Below are 27787 nucleotides of genomic sequence, written 5' to 3'. Positions count from 1 at the left end.
CCATAGGGTTCAGTGTTAATGAGTGAGAATCCCATAGAGTTCAGTGTTAATCAGTGAGACTCCCACAGGGTTCAGTGTTAATCAGTGAGACTCCCATAGGGTTCAGTGTTAATCAGTGAGACTCCCATAGGGTTCAGTGTTAATCAGTGAGACTCCCACAGGGTTCAGTGTTAATCAAGTGACACTCCCACAGTGTTCAGTGTTAATCAGTGAGACTCCCACAGGGTTCAGTGTTAATGAGTGAGACTCCCATATGGTTAAGTGTTAATCAGTGAGACTCCCATAGGGTTCAGTGTTAATCAGTGAGACTCCCATAGGTTTCAGTGTTAATCAGTGAGACTCCCATAGGGTTCAGTGTAAATCAGTGAGACTCCCACAGTGTTCATGTGTTAATCAGTGAGACTCCCATAGGGTTCAGTGTTAATCAATGAGACTCCCATAGGGTTCAGTGTTAATCAGTGAGACTCCCACAGGTTTCAGTGTTAATCAGTGAGACTCCCTCAGGGTTCAGTGTTAATCAGTGAGACTCCCTCAGGGTTCATGTGTTAATCAGTGAGACTCCCATAGGGTTCATTGCTAATCAAGTGAGACTCCCACAGGATTCAGTGTTAATCACTGAGACTCCCACAGTGTTCGGTGTTAATCAGTGAGACTCCCACACTGTTCAGTGTTAATCAGTGAGACTCCCTCAGGGTTCAGTGTTAATCAATGAGACTCCCACAGGGTTCAGTGTTAATCAGTGAGACTCCCATAGGGTTCAGTGTTAATCAGTGAGAATCCCATAGAGTTCAGTGTTAATCAGTGAGACTCCCACAGGGTTCAGTGTTAATCAGTGAGACTCCCATAGGGTTCAGTGTTAATCAGTGAGACTCCCACCGGTTTCAGTTTTAATCAGTGAGACTCCAATAGGGTTAAGTGTTAATCAGTGAGACCCCCATAGGGTTCAGAGTTAATCAGTGAGACTCCCTTAGGGTTTCAGTGTTAATCAGTACGACTCCAATAGGGTTAAGTGTTAATCAGTGAGACTCCCATAGGGTTCAGTGTTAATCAGTGAGACTCCCTTAGGGTTCAGTTTTAATCAGTGAGACTCCCTCAGGGTTCAGTGTTAATCAGTGAGACTCCCATGGGGTTCAGTGTTAATCAGTGAGACTCCCATAGGCTTCAGTGTTAATCAGTGAGACTCCCACAGGGTTCAGTGTTAATCAGTCAGACTCCCACAGGGTTCAGTGTTAAACAGTGAGACTCCCACAGGGTTCACTGTTAATCAGTGAGACTCCCATAGGGTTCAGTGTTAATCAGTGAGACTCCCACAGGGTTCAGTGTTTATCAGTGAGACTCCCATAGGGTTCAGTGTTAATCAGTGAGTCCCCCACAAGGTTCAGTGTTAATCAGTGAGACTCCCACAGTGTTCAGTGTTAATCAGTGAGACTCCCACAGGGTTCAGTGTTAATCAGTGAGACTGCCATAGGTTTCAGTGTTAATCAGTGAGAATCCCATAGGGTTCAGTGTTAATCAGTGAGACTCCCACAGGGTTCAGTGTTATTCAGTGAGACTCCCATAGGGTTCAGTGTTAATCACTGAAACTCCAACAGGTTTCAGTGTTAATCAGTGAGACTCCAATAGGGTTAAGTGTTAATCAGTGAGACTCCCACAGGGTTCAGTGTTAATCAGTGAGACTCCCTTAGGGTTCAGTGTTAATCAGTGAGACTCCCTCAGGGTTCAGTGTTAATCAGTGAGACTCCCATAGGGTTAAGTGTTAATCAGTGAGACTCCCATGGTGTTCAGTGTTAATCAGTGAGACTCCCATAGGGTTAAGTGTTAATCAGTGAGACTCCCATGTGGTTCAGTGTTAATCAGTGAGACTCCCATAGGCTTCAGTGGTAATCAGTGAGACTCCCACAGGGTTCAGTGTTAATCAGTGAGACTACCACAGGGTTCAGGGTTAATCAGTGAGACTCACACAGGGTTCAGTGTTAATCAGTAAGACTCCCATAGGGTTCAGTGTTAATCAGTGAGACTCCCTCAGGGTTCAGTGTTAATCAGTGAGACTCCCATAAGGTTAAGTGTTAATCAGTGAGACTCCCATGGGGTTCAGTGTTAATCAGTGAGACTCCCATAGGCTTCAGTGTTAATCAGTGAGACTCCCACAAGGTTCAGTGTTAATCAGGGAGACTCCCACAGGGTTCAGTCTTAATCAGTGAGACTCCCACAGGGTTCAGTGTTAATCAGTAAGACTCCCATAGGGTTCACTGTTAATCAGTGAGACTCCCATAGGGTTCAGTGTTAATCAGTGAGACTCCCACAGGGTTCAGTGTTAATCAAGTGACACTCCCACAGTGTTCAGTGTTAATCAATGAGACTCCCACAGGGTTCAGTGTTAATGAGTGAGACTCCCATAGGGTTCAGTGTTAATCAGTGAGACTCCCATAGGGTTCAGTGTTAATCAGTGAGACTCCCATAGGGTGCAGTGTAAATCAGTTAGACTCCCACAGGGTTCATGTGTTAATCAGTGAGACTCCCATAGGGTTCAGTGTTAATCAATGAGACTCCCATAGGGTTCAGTGTTAATCAGTGAGACTCCCACAGGTTTCAGTGTTAATCAGTGAGACTCCCTCAGGGTCCAGTGTTAATCAGTGAGACTCCCTCAGGGTTCAGTGTTAATCACTGAGACTCCCACAGGGATCAGTGTTAATCAGTGAGACTCCCATAGGGTTCAGTGTTAATGAGTGAGAATCCCATAGAGTTCAGTGTTAATCAGTGAGACTCCCACAGGATTCAGTGTTAATCACTGAGACTCCCATAGGGTTCAGTGTTAATCAGTGAGACTCCCACAGGTTTCAGTGTTAATCAGTGAGACTCCAATAGGGTTAAGTGTTAATCAGTGAGACTCCCATAGGGTTCAGTGTTAATCAGTGAGACTCCCTTAGGGTTTCAGTGTTAATCAGTGAGGCTCCAATAGGGTTAAGTGTTAATCAGTGAGACTCCCACAGGGTTCAGTGTTCATCAGTGAGACTCCCATAGGGTTCAGTGTTAATCAGTGAGACTCCCACAGGTTTCAGTGTTAATCAATGAGACTCCCACAGGTTTCAGTGTTAATCAATGAGACTCCCACAGGGTTCAGTTTTAATCAGTAAGACTCCCATAGGGTTCAGTGTTAATCACTGAGACTCCCACAGGGATCAGTGTTAATCAGTGAGACTCCCATAGGGTTCAGTGTTAATGAGTGAGAATCCCATAGAGTTCAGTGTTAATCAGTGAGACTCCCACAGGATTCAGTGTTAATCACTGAGACTCCCATAGGGTTCAGTGTTAATCAGTGAGACTCCCACAGGTTTCAGTGTTAATCAGTGAGACTCCAATAGGGTTAAGTGTTAATCAGTGAGACTCCCATAGGGTTCAGTGTTAATCAGTGAGACTCCCTTAGGGTTTCAGTGTTAATCAGTGAGGCTCCAATAGGGTTAAGTGTTAATCAGTGAGACTCCCACAGGGTTCAGTGTTCATCAGTGAGACTCCCATAGGGTTCAGTGTTAATCAGTGAGACTCCCACAGGTTTCAGTGTTAATCAATGAGACTCCCACAGGTTTCAGTGTTAATCAATGAGACTCCCACAGGGTTCAGTTTTAATCAGTAAGACTCCCATAGGGTTCAGTGTTAATCAGTGAGACTCCCACAGGGTTCAGTGTTAATCAAGTGACACTCCCACAGTGTTCAGTTTTAATCAATGAGACTCCCACAGAGTTCAGTGTTAATGAGTGAGACTCCCATAGGGTTCAGTGTTAATCAGTGAGACTCCCATAGGGTTCAGTTTTAATCAGTGAGACTCCCATAGGGTTCAGTGTTAATCAAGTGACACTCCCACAGTGTTCAGTGTTAATCAATGAGACTCCCACAGGGTTCAGTGTTAATGAGTGAGATTCCCATAGGGTTCAGTGTTAATCAGTGAGACTCCCATAGGGTTCAGTGTTAATCAGTGAGACTCCCATAGGGTTCAGTGTAAATCAGTGAGACTCCCACAGGGTTCATGTGTTAATCAGTGAGACTCCCATAGGGTTCAGTGTTAATCAATGAGACTCCCATAGGGTTCAGTGTTAATCAGTGAGACTCCCTCAGGTTTCAGTGTTAATCAGTGAGACTCCCTCAGGGTTCATGTGTTAATCAGTGAGACTCCCATAGGGTTCATTGTTAATCAGTGAGACTCCCACAGGATTCAGTGTTAATCAGTAAGACTCCCATAGGGTTCAGTGTTAATCAGTGAGACTCCCATAGGCTTCAGTGTTAATCAGTGAGACTCCCACAGGGTTCAGTGTTAATCAGTCAGACTCCCACAGGGTTCAGTGTTAAACAGTGAGACTCCCACAGGGTTCACTGTTAATCAGTGAGACTCCCATAGGGTTCAGTGTTAATCAGTGAGACTCCCACAGGGTCCAGTGTTTATCAGTGAGACTCCTATAGGGTTCAGTGTTAATCAGTGAGTCCCCCACAAGGTTCAGTGTTAATCAGTGAGACTCCCACAGGGTTCAGTGTTAATCAGTGAGACTCCCACAGGGTTCAGTGTTAATCAGTGAGACTGCCATAGGTTTCAGTGTTAATCAGTGAGAATCCCATAGGGTTCAGTGTTAATCAGTGAGACTCCCACAGGGTTCAGTGTTAATCAGTGAGACTCCCATAGGGTTCAGTGTTAATCACTGAGACTCCAACAGGTTTCAGTGTTAATCAGTGAGACTCCAATAGGGTTAAGTGTTAATCAGTGAGACTCCCACAGGGTTCAGTGTTAATCAGTGAGACTCCCTTAGGGTTCAGTGTTAATCAGTGAGACTCCCTCAGGGTTCAGTGTTAATCAGTGAGACTCCCATAGGGTTAAGTGTTAATCAGTGAGACTCCCATGGGGTTCAGTGTTAATCAGTGAGACTCCCATAGGGTTAAGTGTTAATCAGTGAGACTCCCATGTGGTTAAGTGTTAATCAGTGAGACTCCCATAGGCTTCAGTGGTAATCAGTGAGACTCCCACAGGGTTCAGTGTTAATCAGTGAGACTACCACAGGGTTCAGGGTTAATTAGTGAGACTCACACAGGGTTCAGTGTTAATCAGTAAGACTCCCATATCGTTCAGTGTTAATCAGTGAGACTCCCTCAGGGTTCAGTGTTAATCAGTGAGACTCCCATAGGGTTAAGTGTTAATCAGTGAGACTCCCATGGGGTTCAGTGTTAATCAGTGAGACTCCCATAGGCTTCAGTGTTAATCAGTGAGACTCCCACAAGGTTCAGTGTTAATCAGGGAGACTCCCACAGGGTTCAGTGTTAATCAGTGACACTCCCACAGGGTTCAGTGTTAATCAGTAAGACTCCCATAGGGTTCAGTGTTAATCAGTGAGACTCCCATAGGGTTCAGTGTTAATCAGTGAGACTCCCACAGGGTTCAGTGTTAATCAAGTGACACTCCCACAGTGTTCAGTGTTAATCAATGAGACTCCCACAGGGTTCAGTGTTAATGAGTGAGACTCCCATAGGGTTCAGTGTTAATCATTGAGACTCCCATAGGGTTCAGTGTTAATCAGTGAGACTCCCATAGGGTTCAGTGTAAATCAGTGAGACTCCCACATGGTTCATGTCTTAATCAGTGAGACTCCCATAGGGTTCAGTGTTAATCAATGAGACTCCCATAGGGTTCAGTGTTAATCAGTGAGACTCCCACAGGTTTCAGTGTTAATCAGTGAGACTCCCTCAGGGTTCAGTGTTAATCAGTGAGACTCCCTCAGGGTTCATGTGTTAATCAGTGAGACTCACATAGGGTTCATTGTTAATCAGTGAGACTCCCACAGGATTCAGTGTTAATCATTGAGACTCCCACAGTGTTCGGTGTTAATCAGTGAGACTCCCACACTGTTCAGTGTTAATCAGTGAGACTCCCTCAGGGTTCAGTGTTAATCACAGAGACTCCCACAGGGTTCAGTGTTAATCAGTGAGACTCCCATAGGGTTCAGTGTTAATGAGTGAGAATCCCATAGAGTTCAGTGTTAATCAGTGAGACTCCCACAGGATTCAGTGTTAATCACTGAGACTCCCATAGGGTTCAGTGTTAATCAGTGAGACTCCCACAGGTTTCAGTGTTAATCAGTGAGACTCCAATAGGGTTAAGTGTTAATCAGTGAGACTCCCATAGGGTTCAGTGTTAATCAGTGAGACTCCCTTAGGGTTTCAGTGTTAATCAGTGAGGCTCCAATAGGGTTAAGTGTTAATCAGTGAGACTCCCACAGGGTTCAGTGTTAATCAGTGAGACTCCCATAGGGTTCAGTGTTAATCAGTGAGACTCCCACAGGTTTCAGTGTTAATCAATGAGACTCCCACAGGTTTCAGTGTTAATCAATGAGACTCCCACAGGGTTCAGTTTTAATCAGTAAGACTCCCATAGGGTTCAGTGTTAATCAGTGAGACTCCCACAGGGTTCAGTGTTAATCAATGAGACTCCCACAGGGTTCAGTGTTAATGAGTGAGACTCCCATAGGGTTCAGTGTTAATCAGTGAGACTCCCATAGGGTTCAGTGTTAATCAGTGAGACTCCCATAGGGTTCAGTGTAAATCAGTGAGACTCCCACAGTGTTCAGTGTTAATCAGTGAGACTCCCATAGGGTTCAGTGTTAATCAGTGAGACTCCCACAGGTTTCAGTGTTAATCAGTGAGACTCCCTCAGGTTTCAGTGTTAATCAGTGAGACTCCCATAGGGTTCATTGTTAATCAGTGAGACTCCCACAGGATTCAGTGTTAATCAGTAAGACTCCCATAGGGTTCAGTGTTAATCAGTGAGACTCCCATAGGCTTCAGTGTTAATCAGTGAGACTCCCACAGGGTTCAGTGTTAATCAGTGAGACTCCCATGTGGTTCAGTGTTAATCAGTGAGACTCCCATAGGCTTCAGTGGTAATCAGTGAGACTCCCACAGGGTTCAGTGTTAATCAGTGAGACTACCACAGGGTTCAGGGTTAATCAGTGAGACTCACACAGGGTTCAGTGTTAATCAGTAAGACTCCCATAGGGTTCAGTGTTAATCAGTGAGACTCCCTCAGGGTTCAGTGTTAATCAGTGAGACTCCCATAGGGTTAAGTGTTAATCAGTGAGACTCCCATGGGGTTCAGTGTTAATCAGTGAGACTCCCATAGGCTTCAGTGTTAATCAGTGAGACTCCCACAAGGTTCAGTGTTAATCAGGGAGACTCCCACAGGGTTCAGTGTTAATCAATGAGACTCCCATAGGGTTCAGTGTTAATCAGTGAGACTCCCACAGGTTTCAGTGTTAATCAGTGAGACTCCCTCAGGGTTCAGTGTTAATCAGTGAGACTCCCTCAGGGTTCATGTGTTAATCAGTGAGACTCCCATAGGGTTCATTGTTAATCAAGTGAGACTCCCACAGGATTCAGTGTTAATCATTGAGACTCCCACAGTGTTCGGTGTTAATCAGTGAGACTCCCACACTGTTCAGTGTTAATCAGTGAGACTCCCTCAGGGTTCAGTGTTAATCACTGAGACTCCCACAGGGTTCATTGTTAATCAGTGAGACTCCCATAGGGTTCAGTGTTAATGAGTGAGAATCCCATAGAGTTCAGTGTTAATCAGTGAGACTCCCACAGGGTTCAGTGTTAATCAGTGAGACTCCCATAGGGTTCAGTGTTAATCAGTGAGACTCCCATAGGGTTCAGTGTTAATCAGTGAGACTCCCACAGGGTTCAGTGTTAATCAAGTGACACTCCCACAGTGTTCAGTGTTAATCAGTGAGACTCCCACAGGGTTCAGTGTTAATGAGTGAGACTCCCATATGGTTAAGTGTTAATCAGTGAGACTCCCATAGGGTTCAGTGTTAATCAGTGAGACTCCCATAGGTTTCAGTGTTAATCAGTGAGACTCCCATAGGGTTCAGTGTAAATCAGTGAGACTCCCACAGTGTTCATGTGTTAATCAGTGAGACTCCCATAGGGTTCAGTGTTAATCAATGAGACTCCCATAGGGTTCAGTGTTAATCAGTGAGACTCCCACAGGTTTCAGTGTTAATCAGTGAGACTCCCTCAGGGTTCAGTGTTAATCAGTGAGACTCCCTCAGGGTTCATGTGTTAATCAGTGAGACTCCCATGGGGTTCATTGTTAATCAAGTGAGACTCCCACAGGATTCAGTGTTAATCACTGAGACTCCCACAGTGTTCGGTGTTAATCAGTGAGACTCCCACACTGTTCAGTGTTAATCAGTGAGACTCCCTCAGGGTTCAGTGTTAATCACTGAGACTCCCACAGGGTTCATTGTTAATCAGTGAGACTCCCATAGGGTTCAGTGTTAATGAGTGAGAATCCCATAGAGTTCAGTGTTAATCAGTGAGACTCCCACAGGGTTCAGTGTTAATCAAGTGACACTCCCACAGTGTTCAGTGTTAATCAGTGAGACTCCCACAGGGTTCAGTGTTAATGAGTGAGACTCCCATAGGGTTAAGTGTTAATCAGTGAGACTCCCATAGGGTTCAGTGTTAATCAGTGAGACTCCCATAGGTTTCAGTGTTAATCAGTGAGACTCCCATAGGGTTCAGTGTAAATCAGTGAGACTCCCACAGTGTTCATGTGTTAATCAGTGAGACTCCCATAGGGTTCAGTGTTAATCAATGAGACTCCCATAGGGTTCAGTGTTAATCAGTGAGACTCCCACAGGTTTCAGTGTTAATCAGTGAGACTCCCACAGGGTTCAGTGTTAATCAGTGAGACTCCCTCAGGGTTCATGTGTTAATCAGTGAGACTCCCATAGGGTTCAGTGTTAATCATTGAGACTCCCACAGTGTTCGGTGTTAATCAGTGAGACTCCCACACTGTTCAGTGTTAATCAGTGAGACTCCCACACTGTTCAGTGTTAATCAGTGAGACTCCCTCAGGGTTCAGTGTTAATCAATGAGACTCCCACAGGGTTCAGTGTTAATCAGTGAGACTCCCACAGGATTCAGTGTTAATCAGTAAGACTCCCATAGGGTTCAGTGTTAATCAGTGAGACTCCCATAGGCTTCAGTGTTAATCAGTGAGACTCCCACAGGGTTCAGTGTTAATCAGTGAGACTCCCATGTGGTTCAGTGTTAATCAGTGAGACTCCCATAGGCGTCAGTGGTAATCAGTGAGACTCCCACAGGGTTCAGTGTTAATCAGTGAGACTACCACAGGGTTCAGGGTTAATCAGTGAGACTCACACAGGGTTCAGTGTTAATCAGTAAGACTCCCATAGGGTTCAGTGTTAATCAGTGAGACTCCCTCAGGGTTCAGTGTTAATCAGTGAGACTCCCATAGGGTTAAGTGTTAATCAGTGAGACTCCCATGGGGTTCAGTGTTAATCAGTGAGACTCCCATAGGCTTCAGTGTTAATCAGTGAGACTCCCACAAGGTTCAGTGTTAATCAGGGAGACTCCCACAGGGTTCAGTGTTAATCAATGAGACTCCCATAGGGTTCAGTGTTAATCAGTGAGACTCCCACAGGTTTCAGTGTTAATCAGTGAGACTCCCTCAGGGTTCAGTGTTAATCAGTGAGACTCCCTCAGGGTTCATGTGTTAATCAGTGAGACTCCCATAGGGTTCATTGTTAATCAAGTGAGACTCCCACAGGATTCAGTGTTAATCATTGAGACTCCCACAGTGTTCGGTGTTAATCAGTGAGACTCCCACACTGTTCAGTGTTAATCAGTGAGACTCCCTCAGGGTTCAGTGTTAATCACTGAGACTCCCACAGGGTTCATTGTTAATCAGTGAGACTCCCATAGGGTTCAGTGTTAATGAGTGAGAATCCCATAGAGTTCAGTGTTAATCAGTGAGACTCCCACAGGGTTCAGTGTTAATCAGTGAGACTCCCATAGGGTTCAGTGTTAATCAGTGAGACTCCCATAGGGTTCAGTGTTAATCAGTGAGACTCCCACAGGGTTCAGTGTTAATCAAGTGACACTCCCACAGTGTTCAGTGTTAATCAGTGAGACTCCCACAGGGTTCAGTGTTAATGAGTGAGACTCCCATATGGTTAAGTGTTAATCAGTGAGACTCCCATAGGGTTCAGTGTTAATCAGTGAGACTCCCATAGGTTTCAGTGTTAATCAGTGAGACTCCCATAGGGTTCAGTGTAAATCAGTGAGACTCCCACAGTGTTCATGTGTTAATCAGTGAGACTCCCATAGGGTTCAGTGTTAATCAATGAGACTCCCATAGGGTTCAGTGTTAATCAGTGAGACTCCCACAGGTTTCAGTGTTAATCAGTGAGACTCCCTCAGGGTTCAGTGTTAATCAGTGAGACTCCCTCAGGGTTCATGTGTTAATCAGTGAGACTCCCATAGGGTTCATTGCTAATCAAGTGAGACTCCCACAGGATTCAGTGTTAATCACTGAGACTCCCACAGTGTTCGGTGTTAATCAGTGAGACTCCCACACTGTTCAGTGTTAATCAGTGAGACTCCCTCAGGGTTCAGTGTTAATCAATGAGACTCCCACAGGGTTCAGTGTTAATCAGTGAGACTCCCATAGGGTTCAGTGTTAATCAGTGAGAATCCCATAGAGTTCAGTGTTAATCAGTGAGACTCCCACCGGTTTCAGTTTTAATCAGTGAGACTCCAATAGGGTTAAGTGTTAATCAGTGGGACCCCCATAGGGTTCAGAGTTAATCAGTGAGACTCCCTTAGGGTTTCAGTGTTAATCAGTACGACTCCAATAGGGTTAAGTGTTAATCAGTGAGACTCCCATAGGGTTCAGTGTTAATCAGTGAGACTCCCTTAGGGTTCAGTTTTAATCAGTGAGACTCCCTCAGGGTTCAGTGTTAATCAGTGAGACTCCCATGGGGTTCAGTGTTAATCAGTGAGACTCCCATAGGCTTCAGTGTTAATCAGTGAGACTCCCACAGGGTTCAGTGTTAATCAGTCAGACTCCCACAGGGTTCAGTGTTAAACAGTGAGACTCCCACAGGGTTCACTGTTAATCAGTGAGACTCCCATAGGGTTCAGTGTTAATCAGTGAGACTCCCACAGGGTTCAGTGTTTATCAGTGAGACTCCCATAGGGTTCAGTGTTAATCAGTGAGTCCCCCACAAGGTTCAGTGTTAATCAGTGAGACTCCCACAGTGTTCAGTGTTAATCAGTGAGACTCCCACAGGGTTCAGTGTTAATCAGTGAGACTGCCATAGGTTTCAGTGTTAATCAGTGAGAATCCCATAGGGTTCAGTGTTAATCAGTGAGACTCCCACAGGGTTCAGTGTTATTCAGTGAGACTCCCATAGGGTTCAGTGTTAATCACTGAAACTCCAACAGGTTTCAGTGTTAATCAGTGAGACTGCAATAGGGTTAAGTGTTAATCAGTGAGACTCCCACAGGGTTCAGTGTTAATCAGTGAGACTCCCTTAGGGTTCAGTGTTAATCAGTGAGACTCCCTCAGGGTTCAGTGTTAATCAGTGAGACTCCCATAGGGTTAAGTGTTAATCAGTGAGACTCCCATGGTGTTCAGTGTTAATCAGTGAGACTCCCATAGGGTTAAGTGTTAATCAGTGAGACTCCCATGTGGTTCAGTGTTAATCAGTGAGACTCCCATAGGCTTCAGTGGTAATCAGTGAGACTCCCACAGGGTTCAGTGTTAATCAGTGAGACTACCACAGGGTTCAGGGTTAATCAGTGAGACTCACACAGGGTTCAGTGTTAATCAGTAAGACTCCCATAGGGTTCAGTGTTAATCAGTGAGACTCCCTCAGGGTTCAGTGTTAATCAGTGAGACTCCCATAAGGTTAAGTGTTAATCAGTGAGACTCCCATGGGGTTCAGTGTTAATCAGTGAGACTCCCATAGGCTTCAGTGTTAATCAGTGAGACTCCCACAAGGTTCAGTGTTAATCAGGGAGACTCCCACAGGGTTCAGTCTTAATCAGTGAGACTCCCACAGGGTTCAGTGTTAAGCAGTAAGACTCCCATAGGGTTCACTGTTAATCAGTGAGACTCCCATAGGGTTCAGTGTTAATCAGTGAGACTCCCACAGGGTTCAGTGTTAATCAAGTGACACTCCCACAGTGTTCAGTGTTAATCAATGAGACTCCCACAGGGTTCAGTGTTAATGAGTGAGACTCCCATAGGGTTCAGTGTTAATCAGTGAGACTCCCATAGGGTTCAGTGTTAATCAGTGAGACTCCCATAGGGTGCAGTGTAAATCAGTTAGACTCCCACAGGGTTCATGTGTTAATCAGTGAGACTCCCATAGGGTTCAGTGTTAATCAATGAGACTCCCATAGGGTTCAGTGTTAATCAGTGAGACTCCCACAGGTTTCAGTGTTAATCAGTGAGACTCCCTCAGGGTCCAGTGTTAATCAGTGAGACTCCCTCAGGGTTCAGTGTTAATCACTGAGACTCCCACAGGGATCAGTGTTAATCAGTGAGACTCCCATAGGGTTCAGTGTTAATGAGTGAGAATCCCATAGAGTTCAGTGTTAATCAGTGAGACTCCCACAGGATTCAGTGTTAATCACTGAGACTCCCATAGGGTTCAGTGTTAATCAGTGAGACTCCCACAGGTTTCAGTGTTAATCAGTGAGACTCCAATAGGGTTAAGTGTTAATCAGTGAGACTCCCATAGGGTTCAGTGTTAATCAGTGAGACTCCCTTAGGGTTTCAGTGTTAATCAGTGAGGCTCCAATAGGGTTAAGTGTTAATCAGTGAGACTCCAACACAGGGTTCAGTGTTCATCAGTGAGACTCCCATAGGGTTCAGTGTTAATCAGTGAGACTCCCACAGGTTTCAGTGTTAATCAATGAGACTCCCACAGGTTTCAGTGTTAATCAATGAGACTCCCACAGGGTTCAGTTTTAATCAGTAAGACTCCCATAGGGTTCAGTGTTAATCACTGAGACTCCCACAGGGATCAGTGTTAATCAGTGAGACTCCCATAGGGTTCAGTGTTAATGAGTGAGAATCCCATAGAGTTCAGTGTTAATCAGTGAGACTCCCACAGGATTCAGTGTTAATCACTGAGACTCCCATAGGGTTCAGTGTTAATCAGTGAGACTCCCACAGGTTTCAGTGTTAATCAGTGAGACTCCAATAGGGTTAAGTGTTAATCAGTGAGACTCCCATAGGGTTCAGTGTTAATCAGTGAGACTCCCTTAGGGTTTCAGTGTTAATCAGTGAGGCTCCAATAGGGTTAAGTGTTAATCAGTGAGACTCCCACAGGGTTCAGTGTTCATCAGTGAGACTCCCATAGGGTTCAGTGTTAATCAGTGAGACTCCCACAGGTTTCAGTGTTAATCAATGAGACTCCCACAGGTTTCAGTGTTAATCAATGAGACTCCCACAGGGTTCAGTTTTAATCAGTAAGACTCCCATAGGGTTCAGTGTTAATCAGTGAGACTCCCACAGGGTTCAGTGTTAATCAAGTGACACTCCCACAGTGTTCAGTGTTAATCAATGAGACTCCCACAGAGTTCAGTGTTAATGAGTGAGACTCCCATAGGGTTCAGTGTTAATCAGTGAGACTCCCATAGGGTTCAGTTTTAATCAGTGAGACTCCCATAGGGTTCAGTGTTAATCAAGTGACACTCCCACAGTGTTCAGTGTTAATCAATGAGACTCCCACAGGGTTCAGTGTTAATGAGTGAGATTCCCATAGGGTTCAGTGTTAATCAGTGAGACTCCCATAGGGTTCAGTGTTAATCAGTGAGACTCCCATAGGGTTCAGTGTAAATCAGTGAGACTCCCACAGGGTTCATGTGTTAATCAGTGAGACTCCCATAGGGTTCAGTGTTAATCAATGAGACTCCCATAGGGTTCAGTGTTAATCAGTGAGACTCCCACAGGTTTCAGTGTTAATCAGTGAGACTCCCTCAGGTTTCAGTGTTAATCAGTGAGACTCCCTCAGGGTTCATGTGTTAATCAGTGAGACTCCCATAGGGTTCATTGTTAATCAGTGAGACTCCCACAGGATTCAGTGTTAATCAGTAAGACTCCCATAGGGTTCAGTGTTAATCAGTGAGACTCCCATAGGCTTCAGTGTTAATCAGTGAGACTCCCACAGGGTTCAGTGTTAATCAGTCAGACTCCCACAGGGTTCAGTGTTAAACAGTGAGACTCCCACAGGGTTCACTGTTAATCAGTGAGACTCCCATAGGGTTCAGTGTTAATCAGTGAGACTCCCACAGGGTCCAGTGTTTATCAGTGAGACTCCTATAGGGTTCAGTGTTAATCAGTGAGTCCCCCACAAGGTTCAGTGTTAATCAGTGAGACTCCCACAGGGTTCAGTGTTAATCAGTGAGACTCCCACAGGGTTCAGTGTTAATCAGTGAGACTGCCATAGGTTTCAGTGTTAATCAGTGAGAATCCCATAGGGTTCAGTGTTAATCAGTGAGACTCCCACAGGGTTCAGTGTTAATCAGTGAGACTCCCATAGGGTTCAGTGTTAATCACTGAGACTCCAACAGGTTTCAGTGTTAATCAGTGAGACTCCAATAGGGTTAAGTGTTAATCAGTGAGACTCCCACAGGGTTCAGTGTTAATCAGTGAGACTCCCTTAGGGTTCAGTGTTAATCAGTGAGACTCCCTCAGGGTTCAGTGTTAATCAGTGAGACTCCCATAGGGTTAAGTGTTAATCAGTGAGACTCCCATGGGGTTCAGTGTTAATCAGTGAGACTCCCATAGGGTTAAGTGTTAATCAGTGAGACTCCCATGTGGTTAAGTGTTAATCAGTGAGACTCCCATAGGCTTCAGTGGTAATCAGTGAGACTCCCACAGGGTTCAGTGTTAATCAGTGAGACTACCACAGGGTTCAGGGTTAATTAGTGAGACTCACACAGGGTTCAGTGTTAATCAGTAAGACTCCCATATCGTTCAGTGTTAATCAGTGAGACTCCCTCAGGGTTCAGTGTTAATCAGTGAGACTCCCATAGGGTTAAGTGTTAATCAGTGAGACTCCCATGGGGTTCAGTGTTAATCAGTGAGACTCCCATAGGCTTCAGTGTTAATCAGTGAGACTCCCACAAGGTTCAGTGTTAATCAGGGAGACTCCCACAGGGTTCAGTGTTAATCAGTGACACTCCCACAGGGTTCAGTGTTAATCAGTAAGACTCCCATAGGGTTCAGTGTTAATCAGTGAGACTCCCATAGGGTTCAGTGTTAATCAGTGAGACTCCCACAGGGTTCAGTGTTAATCAAGTGACACTCCCACAGTGTTCAATGTTAATCAATGAGACTCCCACAGGGTTCAGTGTTAATGAGTGAGACTCCCATAGGGTTCAGTGTTAATCATTGAGACTCCCATAGGGTTCAGTGTTAATCAGTGAGACTCCCATAGGGTTCAGTGTAAATCAGTGAGACTCCCACATGGTTCATGTCTTAATCAGTGAGACTCCCATAGGGTTCAGTGTTAATCAATGAGACTCCCATAGGGTTCAGTGTTAATCAGTGAGACTCCCACAGGTTTCAGTGTTAATCAGTGAGACTCCCTCAGGGTTCAGTGTTAATCAGTGAGACTCCCTCAGGGTTCATGTGTTAATCAGTGAGACTCACATAGGGTTCATTGTTAATCAGTGAGACTCCCACAGGATTCAGTGTTAATCATTGAGACTCCCACAGTGTTCGGTGTTAATCAGTGAGACTCCCACACTGTTCAGTGTTAATCAGTGAGACTCCCTCAGGGTTCAGTGTTAATCACAGAGACTCCCACAGGGTTCAGTGTTAATCAGTGAGACTCCCATAGGGTTCAGTGTTAATGAGTGAGAATCCCATAGAGTTCAGTGTTAATCAGTGAGACTCCCACAGGATTCAGTGTTAATCACTGAGACTCCCACAGGGTTCAGTGTTAATCAGTGAGACTCCCACAGGTTTCAGTGTTAATCAGTGAGACTCCAATAGGGTTAAGTGTTAATCAGTGAGACTCCCATAGGGTTCAGTGTTAATCAGTGAGACTCCCTTAGGGTTTCAGTGTTAATCAGTGAGGCTCCAATAGGGTTAAGTGTTAATCAGTGAGACTCCCACAGGGTTCAGTGTTAATCAGTGAGACTCCCATAGGGTTCAGTGTTAATCAGTGAGACTCCCACAGGTTTCAGTGTTAATCAATGAGACTCCCACAGGTTTCAGTGTTAATCAATGAGACTCCCACAGGGTTCAGTTTTAATCAGTAAGACTCCCATAGGGTTCAGTGTTAATCAGTGAGACTCCCACAGGGTTCAGTGTTAATCAATGAGACTCCCACAGGGTTCAGTGTTAATGAGTGAGACTCCCATAGGGTTCAGTGTTAATCAGTGAGACTCCCATAGGGTTCAGTGTTAATCAGTGAGACTCCCATAGGGTTCAGTGTAAATCAGTGAGACTCCCACAGGGTTCATGTGTTAATCAGTGAGACTCCCATAGGGTTCAGTGTTAATCAATGAGACTCCCATAGGGTTCAGTGTTAATCAGTGAGACTCCCACAGGTTTCAGTGTTAATCAGTGAGACTCCCTCAGGTTTCAGTGTTAATCAGTGAGACTCCCTCAGGGTTCATGTGTTAATCAGTGAGACTCCCATAGGGTTCATTGTTAATCAGTGAGACTCCCACAGGATTCAGTGTTAATCAGTAAGACTCCCATAGGGTTCAGTGTTAATCAGTGAGACTCCCATAGGCTTCAGTGTTAATCAGTGAGACTCCCACAGGGTTCAGTGTTAATCAGTCAGACTCCCACAGGGTTCAGTGTTAAACAGTGAGACTCCCACAGGGTTCACTGTTAATCAGTGAGACTCCCATAGGGTTCAGTGTTAATCAGTGAGACTCCCACAGGGTCCAGTGTTTATCAGTGAGACTCCTATAGGGTTCAGTGTTAATCAGTGAGTCCCCCACAAGGTTCAGTGTTAATCAGTGAGACTCCCACAGGGTTCAGTGTTAATCAGTGAGACTCCCACAGGGTTCAGTGTTAATCAGTGAGACTGCCATAGGTTTCAGTGTTAATCAGTGAGAATCCCATAGGGTTCAGTGTTAATCAGTGAGACTCCCACAGGGTTCAGTGTTAATCAGTGAGACTCCCATAGGGTTCAGTGTTAATCACTGAGACTCCAACAGGTTTCAGTGTTAATCAGTGAGACTCCAATAGGGTTAAGTGCTAATCAGTGAGACTCCCACAGGGTTCAGTGTTAATCAGTGAGACTCCCTTAGGGTTCAGTGTTAATCAGTGAGACTCCCTCAGGGTTCAGTGTTAATCAGTGAGACTCCCATAGGGTTAAGTGTTAATCAGTGAGACTCCCATGGGGTTCAGTGTTAATCAGTGAGACTCCCATAGGGTTAAGTGTTAATCAGTGAGACTCCCATGTGGTTAAGTGTTAATCAGTGAGACTCACATAGGCTTCAGTGGTAATCAGTGAGACTCCCACAGGGTTCAGTGTTAATCAGTGAGACTACCACAGGGTTCAGGGTTAATTAGTGAGACTCACACAGGGTTCAGTGTTAATCAGTAAGACTCCCATAGGGTTCAGTGTTAATCAGTGAGACTCCCTCAGGGTTCAGTGTTAATCAGTGAGACTCCCATAGGGTTAAGTGTTAATCAGTGAGACTCCCATGGGGTTCAGTGTTAATCAGTGAGACTCCCATAGGCTTCAGTGTTAATCAGTGAGACTCCCACAAGGTTCAGTGTTAATCAGGGAGACTCCCACAGGGTTCAGTGTTAATCAGTGACACTCCCACAGGGTTCAGTGTTAATCAGTAAGACTCCCATAGGGTTCAGTGTTAATCAGTGAGACTCCCATAGGGTTCAGTGTTAATCAGTGAGACTCCCACAGGGTTCAGTGTTAATCAAATGACACTCCCACAGTGTTCAGTGTTAATCAATGAGACTCCCACAGGGTTCAGTGTTAATGAGTGAGACTCCCATAGGGTTCAGTGTTAATCATTGAGACTCCCATAGGGTTCAGTGTTAATCAGTGAGACTCCCATAGGGTTCAGTGTAAATCAGTGAGACTCCCACATGGTTCATGTGTTAATCAGTGAGACTCCCATAGGGTTCAGTGTTAATCAATGAGACTCCCATAGGGTTCAGTGTTAATCAGTGAGACTCCCACAGGTTTCAGTGTTAATCAGTGAGACTCCCTCAGGGTTCAGTGTTAATCAGTGAGACTCCCTCAGGGTTCATGTGTTAATCAGTGAGACTCACATAGGGTTCATTGTTAATCAGTGAGACTCCCACAGGATTCAGTGTTAATCATTGAGACTCCCACAGTGTTCGGTGTTAATCAGTGAGACTCCCACACTGTTCAGTGTTAATCAGTGAGACTCCCTCAGGGTTCAGTGTTAATCACAGAGACTCCCACAGGGTTCAGTGTTAATCAGTGAGACTCCCATAGGGTTCAGTGTTAATGAGTGAGAATCCCATAGAGTTCAGTGTTAATCAGTGAGACTCCCACAGGATTCAGTGTTAATCACTGAGACTCCCATAGGGTTCAGTGTTAATCAGTGAGACTCCCACAGGTTTCAGTGTTAATCAGTGAGACTCCAATAGGGTTAAGTGTTAATCAGTGAGACTCCCATAGGGTTCAGTGTTAATCAGTGAGACTCCCTTAGGGTTTCAGTGTTAATCAGTGAGGCTCCAATAGGGTTAAGTGTTAATCAGTGAGACTCCCACAGGGTTCAGTGTTAATCAGTGAGACTCCCATAGGGTTCAGTGTTAATCAGTGAGACTCCCACAGGTTTCAGTGTTAATCAATGAGACTCCCACAGGTTTCAGTGTTAATCAATGAGACTCCCACAGGGTTCAGTTTTAATCAGTAAGACTCCCATAGGGTTCAGTGTTAATCAGTGAGACTCCCACAGGGTTCAGTGTTAATCAAGTGACACTCCCACAGTGTTCAGTGTTAATCAATGAGACTCCCACAGGGTTCAGTGTTAATGAGTGAGACTCCCATAGGGTTCAGTGTTAATCAGTGAGACTCCCATAGGGTTCAGTGTTAATCAGTGAGACTCCCATACGGTTCAGTGTTAATCAAGTGACACTCCCACAGTGTTCAGTGTTAATCAATGAGACTCCCATAGGGTTCAGTGTTAATCAGTGAGACTCCCATAGGGTTCAGTGTTAATCAGTGAGACTCCCATAGGGTTCAGTGTTAATCAAGTGACACTCCCACAGTGTTCAGTGTTAATCAATGAGACTCCCACAGGGTTCAGTGTTAATGAGTGAGACTCCCATAGGGTTCAGTGTTAATCAGTGAGACTCCCATAGGGTTCAGTGTTAATCAGTGAGATTCCCATATGGTTCAGTGTAAATCAGTGAGACTCCCACAGGGTTCATGTGTTAATCAGTGAGACTCCCATAGGGTTCAGTGTTAATCAATGAGACTCCCATAGGGTTAAGTGTTAATCAGTGAGACTCCCATGGGGTTCAGTGTTAATCAGTGAGACTCCCATAGGCTTCAGTGTTAATCAGTGAGACTCCCACAAGGTTCAGTGTTAATCAGGGAGACTCCCACAGGGTTCAGTGTTAATCAGTGACACTCCCACAGGGTTCAGTGTTAATCAGTAAGACTCCCATAGGGTTCAGTGTTAATCAGTGAGACTCCCATAGGGTTCAGTGTTAATCAGTGAGACTCCCACAGGGTTCAGTGTTAATCAAATGACACTCCCACAGTGTTCAGTGTTAATCAATGAGACTCCCACAGGGTTCAGTGTTAATGAGTGAGACTCCCATAGGGTTCAGTGTTAATCATTGAGACTCCCATAGGGTTCAGTGTTAATCAGTGAGACTCCCATAGGGTTCAGTGTAAATCAGTGAGACTCCCACATGGTTCATGTGTTAATCAGTGAGACTCCCATAGGGTTCAGTGTTAATCAATGAGACTCCCATAGGGTTCAGTGTTAATCAGTGAGACTCCCACAGGTTTCAGTGTTAATCAGTGAGACTCCCTCAGGGTTCAGTGTTAATCAGTGAGACTCCCTCAGGGTTCATGTGTTAATCAGTGAGACTCACATAGGGTTCATTGTTAATCAGTGAGACTCCCACAGGATTCAGTGTTAATCATTGAGACTCCCACAGTGTTCGTTGTTAATCAGTGAGACTCCCACACTGTTCAGTGTTAATCAGTGAGACTCCCTCAGGGTTCAGTGTTAATCACAGAGACTCCCACAGGGTTCAGTGTTAATCAGTGAGACTCCCATAGGGTTCAGTGTTAATGAGTGAGAATCCCATAGAGTTCAGTGTTAATCAGTGAGACTCCCACAGGATTCAGTGTTAATCACTGAGACTCCCATAGGGTTCAGTGTTAATCAGTGAGACTCCCACAGGTTTCAGTGTTAATCAGTGAGACTCCAATAGGGTTAAGTGTTAATCAGTGAGACTCCCATAGGGTTCAGTGTTAATCAGTGAGACTCCCTTAGGGTTTCAGTGTTAATCAGTGAGGCTCCAATAGGGTTAAGTGTTAATCAGTGAGACTCCCACAGGGTTCAGTGTTAATCAGTGAGACTCCCATAGGGTTCAGTGTTAATCAGTGAGACTCCCACAGGTTTCAGTGTTAATCAATGAGACTCCCACAGGTTTCAGTGTTAATCAATGAGACTCCCACAGGGTTCAGTTTTAATCAGTAAGACTCCCATAGGGTTCAGTGTTAATCAGTGAGACTCCCACAGGGTTCAGTGTTAATCAAGTGACACTCCCACAGTGTTCAGTGTTAATCAATGAGACTCCCACAGGGTTCAGTGTTAATGAGTGAGACTCCCATAGGGTTCAGTGTTAATCAGTGAGACTCCCATAGGGTTCAGTGTTAATCAGTGAGACTCCCATACGGTTCAGTGTTAATCAAGTGACACTCCCACAGTGTTCAGTGTTAATCAATGAGACTCCCATAGGGTTCAGTGTTAATCAGTGAGACTCCCATAGGGTTCAGTGTTAATCAGTGAGACTCCCATAGGGTTCAGTGTTAATCAAGTGACACTCCCACAGTGTTCAGTGTTAATCAATGAGACTCCCACAGGGTTCAGTGTTAATGAGTGAGACTCCCATAGGGTTCAGTGTTAATCAGTGAGACTCCCATAGGGTTCAGTGTTAATCAGTGAGATTCCCATATGGTTCAGTGTAAATCAGTGAGACTCCCACAGGGTTCATGTGTTAATCAGTGAGACTCCCATAGGGTTCAGTGTTAATCAATGAGACTCCCATAGGGTTCAGTGTTAATCAGTGAGACTCCCATAGGGTTCATTGTTAATCAGTGAGACTCCCACAGGATTCAGTGTTAATCAGTAAGACTCCCATAGGGTTCAGTGTTAATCAGTGAGACTCCCACAGGGTTCAGTGTTAATGAATGAGACTCCCATAGGGTTCAGTGTTAATCAGTGAGACTCCCATAGGGTTAAGTGTTAATCAGTGAGACTCCCATGTGGTTCAGTGTTAATCAGTGAGACTCCCATAGGCTTCAGTGGTAATCAGTGAGACTCCCACAGGGTTCAGTGTTAATCAGTGAGACTACCACAGGGTTCAGGGTTAATCAGTGAGACTCACACAGGGTTCAGTGTTAATCAGTAAGACTCCCATAGGGTTCAGTGTTAATCAGTGAAACTCCCTCAGGGTTCAGTGTTAATCAGTGAGACTCCCATTGGGTTAAGTGTTAATCAGTGAGACTCCCATGGGGTTCAGTGTTAATCAGTGAGACTCCCATAGGCTTCAGTGTTAATCAGTGAGACTCCCACAAGGTTCAGTGTTAATCAGTGAGACTCCCACAGGTTTCAGTGTTAATCAGTGAGACTCCAATAGGGTTAAGTGTTAATCAGTGAGACTCCCATAGGGTTCAGTGTTAATCAGTGAGACTCCCTTAGGGTTTCAGTGTTAATCAGTGAGGCTCCAATAGGGTTAAGTGTTAATCAGTGAGGCTCCCACAGGGTTCAGTGTTAATCAGTGAGACTCCCATAGGGTTCAGTGTTAATCAGTGAGACTCCCACAGGTTTCAGTGTTAATCAATGAGACTCCCACAGGTTTCAGTGTTAATCAATGAGACTCCCACAGGGTTCAGTTTTAATCAGTAAGACTCCCATAGGGTTCAGTGTTAATCAGTGAGACTCCCACAGGGTTCAGTGTTAATCAAGTGACACTCCCACAGTGTTCAGTGTTAATCAATGAGACTCCCACAGGTTCAGTGTTAATGAGTGAGACTCCCATAGGGTTCAGTGTTAATCAGTGAGACTCCCATAGGGTTCAGTGTTAATCAGTGAGACTCCCATACGGTTCAGTGTTAATCAAGTGACACTCCCACAGTGTTCAGTGTCAATCAATGAGACTCCCACAGGGTTCAGTGTTAATGAGTGAGACTCCCATAGGGTTCAGTGTTAATCAGTGAGACTCCCATAGAGTTCAGTGTTAATCAGTGAGACTCCCATAGGGTTCAGTGTAAATCAGTGAGACTCCCACAGGGTTCATGTGTTAATCAGTGAGACTCCCATAGGGTTCAGTGTTAATCAATGAGACTCCCATAGGGTTCAGTGTTAATCAGTGAGACTCCCATAGGGTTCAGTGTTAATCAGTGAGACTCGCATAGGGTTCAGTGTTAATCAAGTGACACTCCCACAGTGTTCAGTGTTAATCAATGAGACTCCCACAGGGTTCAGTGTTAATGAGTGAGACTCCCATAGGGTTCAGTGTTAATCAGTGAGACTCCCTTAGGGTTTCAGTGTTAATCAGTGAGGCTCCAATAGGGTTAAGTGTTAATCAGTGAGACTCCCACAGGGTTCAGTGTTAATCAGTGAGACTCCCATAGGGTTCAGTGTTAATCAGTGAGACTCCCACAGGTTTCAGTGTTAATCAATGAGACTCCCACAGGTTTCAGTGTTAATCAATGAGACTCCCACAGGGTTCAGTTTTAATCAGTAAGACTCCCATAGGGTTCAGTGTTAATCAGTGAGACTCCCACAGGGTTCAGTGTTAATGAGTGAGACTCCCATAGGGTTCAGTGTTAATCAGTGAGACTCCCATACGGTTCAGTGTTAATCAGTGAGACTCCCATACGGTTCAGTGTTAATCAAGTGACACTCCCACAGTGTTCAGTGTTAATCAATGAGACTCCCACAGGGTTCAGTGTTAATGAGTGAGACTCCCATAGGGTTCAGTGTTAATCAGTGAGACTCCCATAGGGTTCAGTGTTAATCAGTGAGACTCCCATAGGGTTCAGTGTAAATCAGTGAGACTCCCACAGGGTTCATGTGTTAATCAGTGAGACTCCCATAGGGTTCAGTGTTAATCAATGAGACTCCCATAGGGTTCAGTGTTAATCAGTGAGACTCCCATAGGGTTCAGTGTTAATCAGTGAGACTCCCATAGGGTTCAGTGTTAATCAAGTGACACTCCCACAGTGTTCAGTGTTAATCAATGAGACTCCCACAGGGTTCAGTGTTAATGAGTGAGACTCCCATAGGGTTCAGTGTTAATCAGTGAGACTACCATAGGGTTCAGTGTTAATCAGTGAGATTCCCATATGGTTCAGTGTAAATCAGTGAGACTCCCACAGGGTTCATGTGTTAATCAGTGAGACTCCCATAGGGTTCAGTGTTAATCAATGAGACTCACATAGGGTTCAGTGTTAATCAGTGAGACTCCCATAGGGTCCATTGTTAATCAGTGAGACACCCACAGGATTCAGTGTTAATCAGTAAGACTCCCATAGGGTTCAGTGTTAATCAGTGAGACTCCCACAGGGTTCAGTGTTAATGAATGAGACCCCCATAGGGTTCAGTGTTAATCAGTGAGACTCCCATAGGGTTAAGTGTTAATCAGTGAGACTCCCATGTGGTTCAGTGTTAATCAGTGAGACTCCCATAGGCTTCAGTGGTAATCAGTGAGACTCCCACAGGGTTCAGTGTTAATCAGTGAGACTACCACAGGGTTCAGGGTTAATCAGTGAGACTCACACAGGGTTCAGTGTTAATCAGTAAGACTCCCATAGGGTTCAGTGTTAATCAGTGAGACTCCCTCAGGGTTCAGTGTTAATCAGTGAGACTCCCATAGGGTTAAGTGTTAATCAGTGAGACTCCCATGGGGTTCAGTGTTAATCAGTGAGACTCCCATAGGCTTCAGTGTTAATCAGTGAGACTCCCACAAGGTTCAGTGTTAATCAGGGAGACTCCCACAGGGTTCAGTGTTAATCAGTGAGACTCCCACAGGGTTCAGTGTTAATCAGTAAGACTCCCATAGGGTTCAGTGTTAATCAGTGAGACTCCCATAGGGTTCAGTGTTAATCAGTGAGACTCCCACAGGGTTCAGTGTTAATCAAGTGACACTCCCACAGTGTTCAGTGTTAATCAATGAGACTCCCACAGGGTTCAGTGTTAATGAGTGAGACTCCCATAGGGTTCAGTGTTAATCATTGAGACTCCCATAGGGTTCAGTGTTAATCAGTGAGACTCCCATAGGGTTCAGTGTAAATCAGTGAGACTCCCACATGGTTCATGTGTTAATCAGTGAGACTCCCATAGGGTTCAGTGTTAATCAATGAGACTCACATAGGGTTCAGTGTTAATCAGTGAGACTCCCATAGGGTTCATTGTTAATCAGTGAGACTCCCACAGGATTCAGTGTTAATCAGTAAGACTCCCATAGGGTTCAGTGTTAATCAGTGAGACTCCCACAGGGTTCAGTGTTAATGAATGAGACTCCCATAGGGTTCAGTGTTAATCAGTGAGACTCCCATAGGGTTAAGTGTTAATCAGTGAGACTCCCATGTGGTTCAGTGTTAATCAGTGAGACTCCCATAGGCTTCAGTGGTAATCAGTGAGACTCCCACAGGGTTCAGTGTTAATCAGTGAGACTACCACAGGGTTCAGGGTTAATCAGTGAGACTCACACAGGGTTCAGTGTTAATCAGTAAGACTCCCATAGGGTTCAGTGTTAATCAGTGAGACTCCCTCAGGGTTCAGTGTTAATCAGTGAGACTCCCATAGGGTTAAGTGTTAATCAGTGAGACTCCCATGGGGTTCAGTGTTAATCAGTGAGACTCCCATAGGCTTCAGTGTTAATCAGTGAGACTCCCACAAGGTTCAGTGTTAATCAGGGAGACTCCCACAGGGTTCAGTGTTAATCAGTGAGACTCCCACAGGGTTCAGTGTTAATCAGTAAGACTCCCATAGGGTTCAGTGTTAATCAGTGAGACTCCCATAGGGTTCAGTGTTAATCAGTGAGACTCCCACAGGGTTCAGTGTTAATCAAGTGACACTCCCACAGTGTTCAGTGTTAATCAATGAGACTCCCACAGGGTTCAGTGTTAATGAGTGAGACTCCCATAGGGTTCAGTGTTAATCATTGAGACTCCCATAGGGTTCAGTGTTAATCAGTGAGACTCCCATAGGGTTCAGTGTAAATCAGTGAGACTCCCACATGGTTCATGTGTTAATCAGTGAGACTCCCATAGGGTTCCGTGTTAATCAATGAGACTCCCATAGGGTTCAGTGTTAATCAGTGAGACTCCCACAGGTTTCAGTGTTAATCAGTGAGACTCCCTCAGGGTTCAGTGTTAATCAATGAGACTCCCTCAGGGTTCATGTGTTAATCAGTGAGACTCACATAGGGTTCATTGTTAATCAGTGAGACTCCCACAGGATTCAGTGTTAATCATTGAGACTCCCACAGTGTTCGGTGTTAATCAGTGAGACTCCCACACTGTTCAGTGTTAATCAGTGAGACTCCCTCAGGGTTCAGTGTTAATCACAGAGACTCCCACAGGGTTCAGTGTTAATCAGTGAGACTCCCATAGGGTTCAGTGTTAATGAGTGAGAATCCCATAGAGTTCAGTGTTAATCAGTGAGACTCCCACAGGATTCAGTGTTAATCACTGAGACTCCCATAGGGTTCAGTGTTAATCAGTGAGACTCCCACAGGTTTCAGTGTTAATCAGTGAGACTCCAATAGGGTTAAGTGTTAATCAGTGAGACTCCCATAGGGTTCAGTGTTAATCAGTGAGACTCCCTTAGGGTTTCAGTGTTAATCAGTGAGGCTCCAATAGGGTTAAGTGTTAATCAGTGAGACTCCCACAGGGTTCAGTGTTAATCAGTGAGACTCCCATAGGGTTCAGTGTTAATCAGTGAGACTCCCACAGGTTTCAGTGTTAATCAATGAGACTCCCACAGGTTTCAGTGTTAATCAATGAGACTCCCACAGGGTTCAGTTTTAATCAGTAAGACTCCCATAGGGTTCAGTGTTAATCAGTGAGACTCCCACAGGGTTCAGTGTTAATCAAGTGACACTCCCACAGTGTTCAGTGTTAATCAATGAGACTCCCACAGGGTTCAGTGTTAATGAGTGAGACTCTCATAGGGTTCAGTGTTAATCAGTGAGACTCCCATAGGGTTCAGTGTTAATCAGTGAGACTCCCATACGGTTCAGTGTTAATCAAGTGACACTCCCACAGTGTTCAGTGTTAATCAATGAGACTCCCACAGGGTTCAGTGTTAATGAGTGAGACTCCCATAGGGTTCAGTATTAATCAATGAGACTCCCATAGGGTTCAGTGTTAATCAGTGAGACTCCCATAGGGTTCAGTGTAAATCAGTGAGACTCCCACAGGGTTCATGTGTTAATCAGTGAGACTCCCATAGGGTTCAGTGTTAATCAATGAGACTCCTATAGGGTTCAGTGTTAATCAGTGAGACTCCCATAGGGTTCAGTGTTAATCAGTGAGACTCCCATAGGGTTCAGTGTTAATCAAGTGACACTCCCACAGTGTTCAGTGTTAATCAATGAGACTCCCACAGGGTTCAGTGTTAATGAGTGAGACTCCCATAGGGTTCAGTGTTAATCAGTGAGACTCCCATAGGGTTCAGTGTTAATCAGTGAGATTCCCATATGGTTCAGTGTAAATCAGTGAGACTCCCACAGGGTTCATGTGTTAATCAGTGAGACTCCCATAGGGTTCAGTGTTAATCAATGAGACTCCCATAGGGTTCATTGTTAAACAGTGAGAATCCCACAAGGTTCAGTGTTAATCAGTGAGACTCCCACAGGTTTCAGTGTTAATCAGTGAGACTCCCATGGGGTTCAGTGTTAATCAGTGAGACTCCCATACGGTTCAGTGTTAATCAAGTGACACTCCCACAGTGTTCAGTGTTAATCAATGAGACTCCCACAGGGTTCAGTGTTAATGAGTGAGACTCCCATAGGGTTCAGTATTAATCAATGAGACTCCCATAGGGTTCAGTGTTAATCAGTGAGACTCCCATAGGGTTCAGTGTAAATCAGTGAGACTCCCACAGGGTTCATGTGTTAATCAGTGAGACTCCCATAGGGTTCAGTGTTAATCAATGAGACTCCTATAGGGTTCAGTGTTAATCAGTGAGACTCCCATAGGGTTCAGTGTTAATCAGTGAGACTCCCATAGGGTTCAGTGTTAATCAAGTGACACTCCCACAGTGTTCAGTGTTAATCAATGAGACTCCCACAGGGTTCAGTGTTAATGAGTGAGACTCCCATAGGGTTCAGTGTTAATCAGTGAGACTCCCATAGGGTTCAGTGTTAATCAGTGAGATTCCCATATGGTTCAGTGTAAATCAGTGAGACTCCCACAGGGTTCATGTGTTAATCAGTGAGACTCCCATAGGGTTCAGTGTTAATCAATGAGACTCCCATAGGGTTCATTGTTAAACAGTGAGAATCCCACAAGGTTCAGTGTTAATCAGTGAGACTCCCACAGGTTTCAGTGTTAATCAGTGAGACTCCCATGGGGTTCAGTGTTAATCAGTGAGACTCCCATAGGCTTCAGTGTTAATCAGTGAGACTCCCACAAGGTTCAGTGTTAATCAGGGAGACTCCCACAGGGTTCAGTGTTAATCAGTGAGACTCCCACAGGGTTCAGTG

Source organism: Petromyzon marinus, unplaced genomic scaffold, assembly GCF_048934315.1.
Source record: "Petromyzon marinus isolate PM22_M1 ecotype Great Lakes invasive population unplaced genomic scaffold, UKy_Petmar_22M1.pri1.0 PM_Scaffold_4, whole genome shotgun sequence".
Lineage (NCBI taxonomy): Eukaryota > Metazoa > Chordata > Hyperoartia > Petromyzontiformes > Petromyzontidae > Petromyzon > Petromyzon marinus.
The sequence above is the reverse complement of the archived record's forward strand: the minus strand, read 5'-3'. Positions refer to the sequence as shown.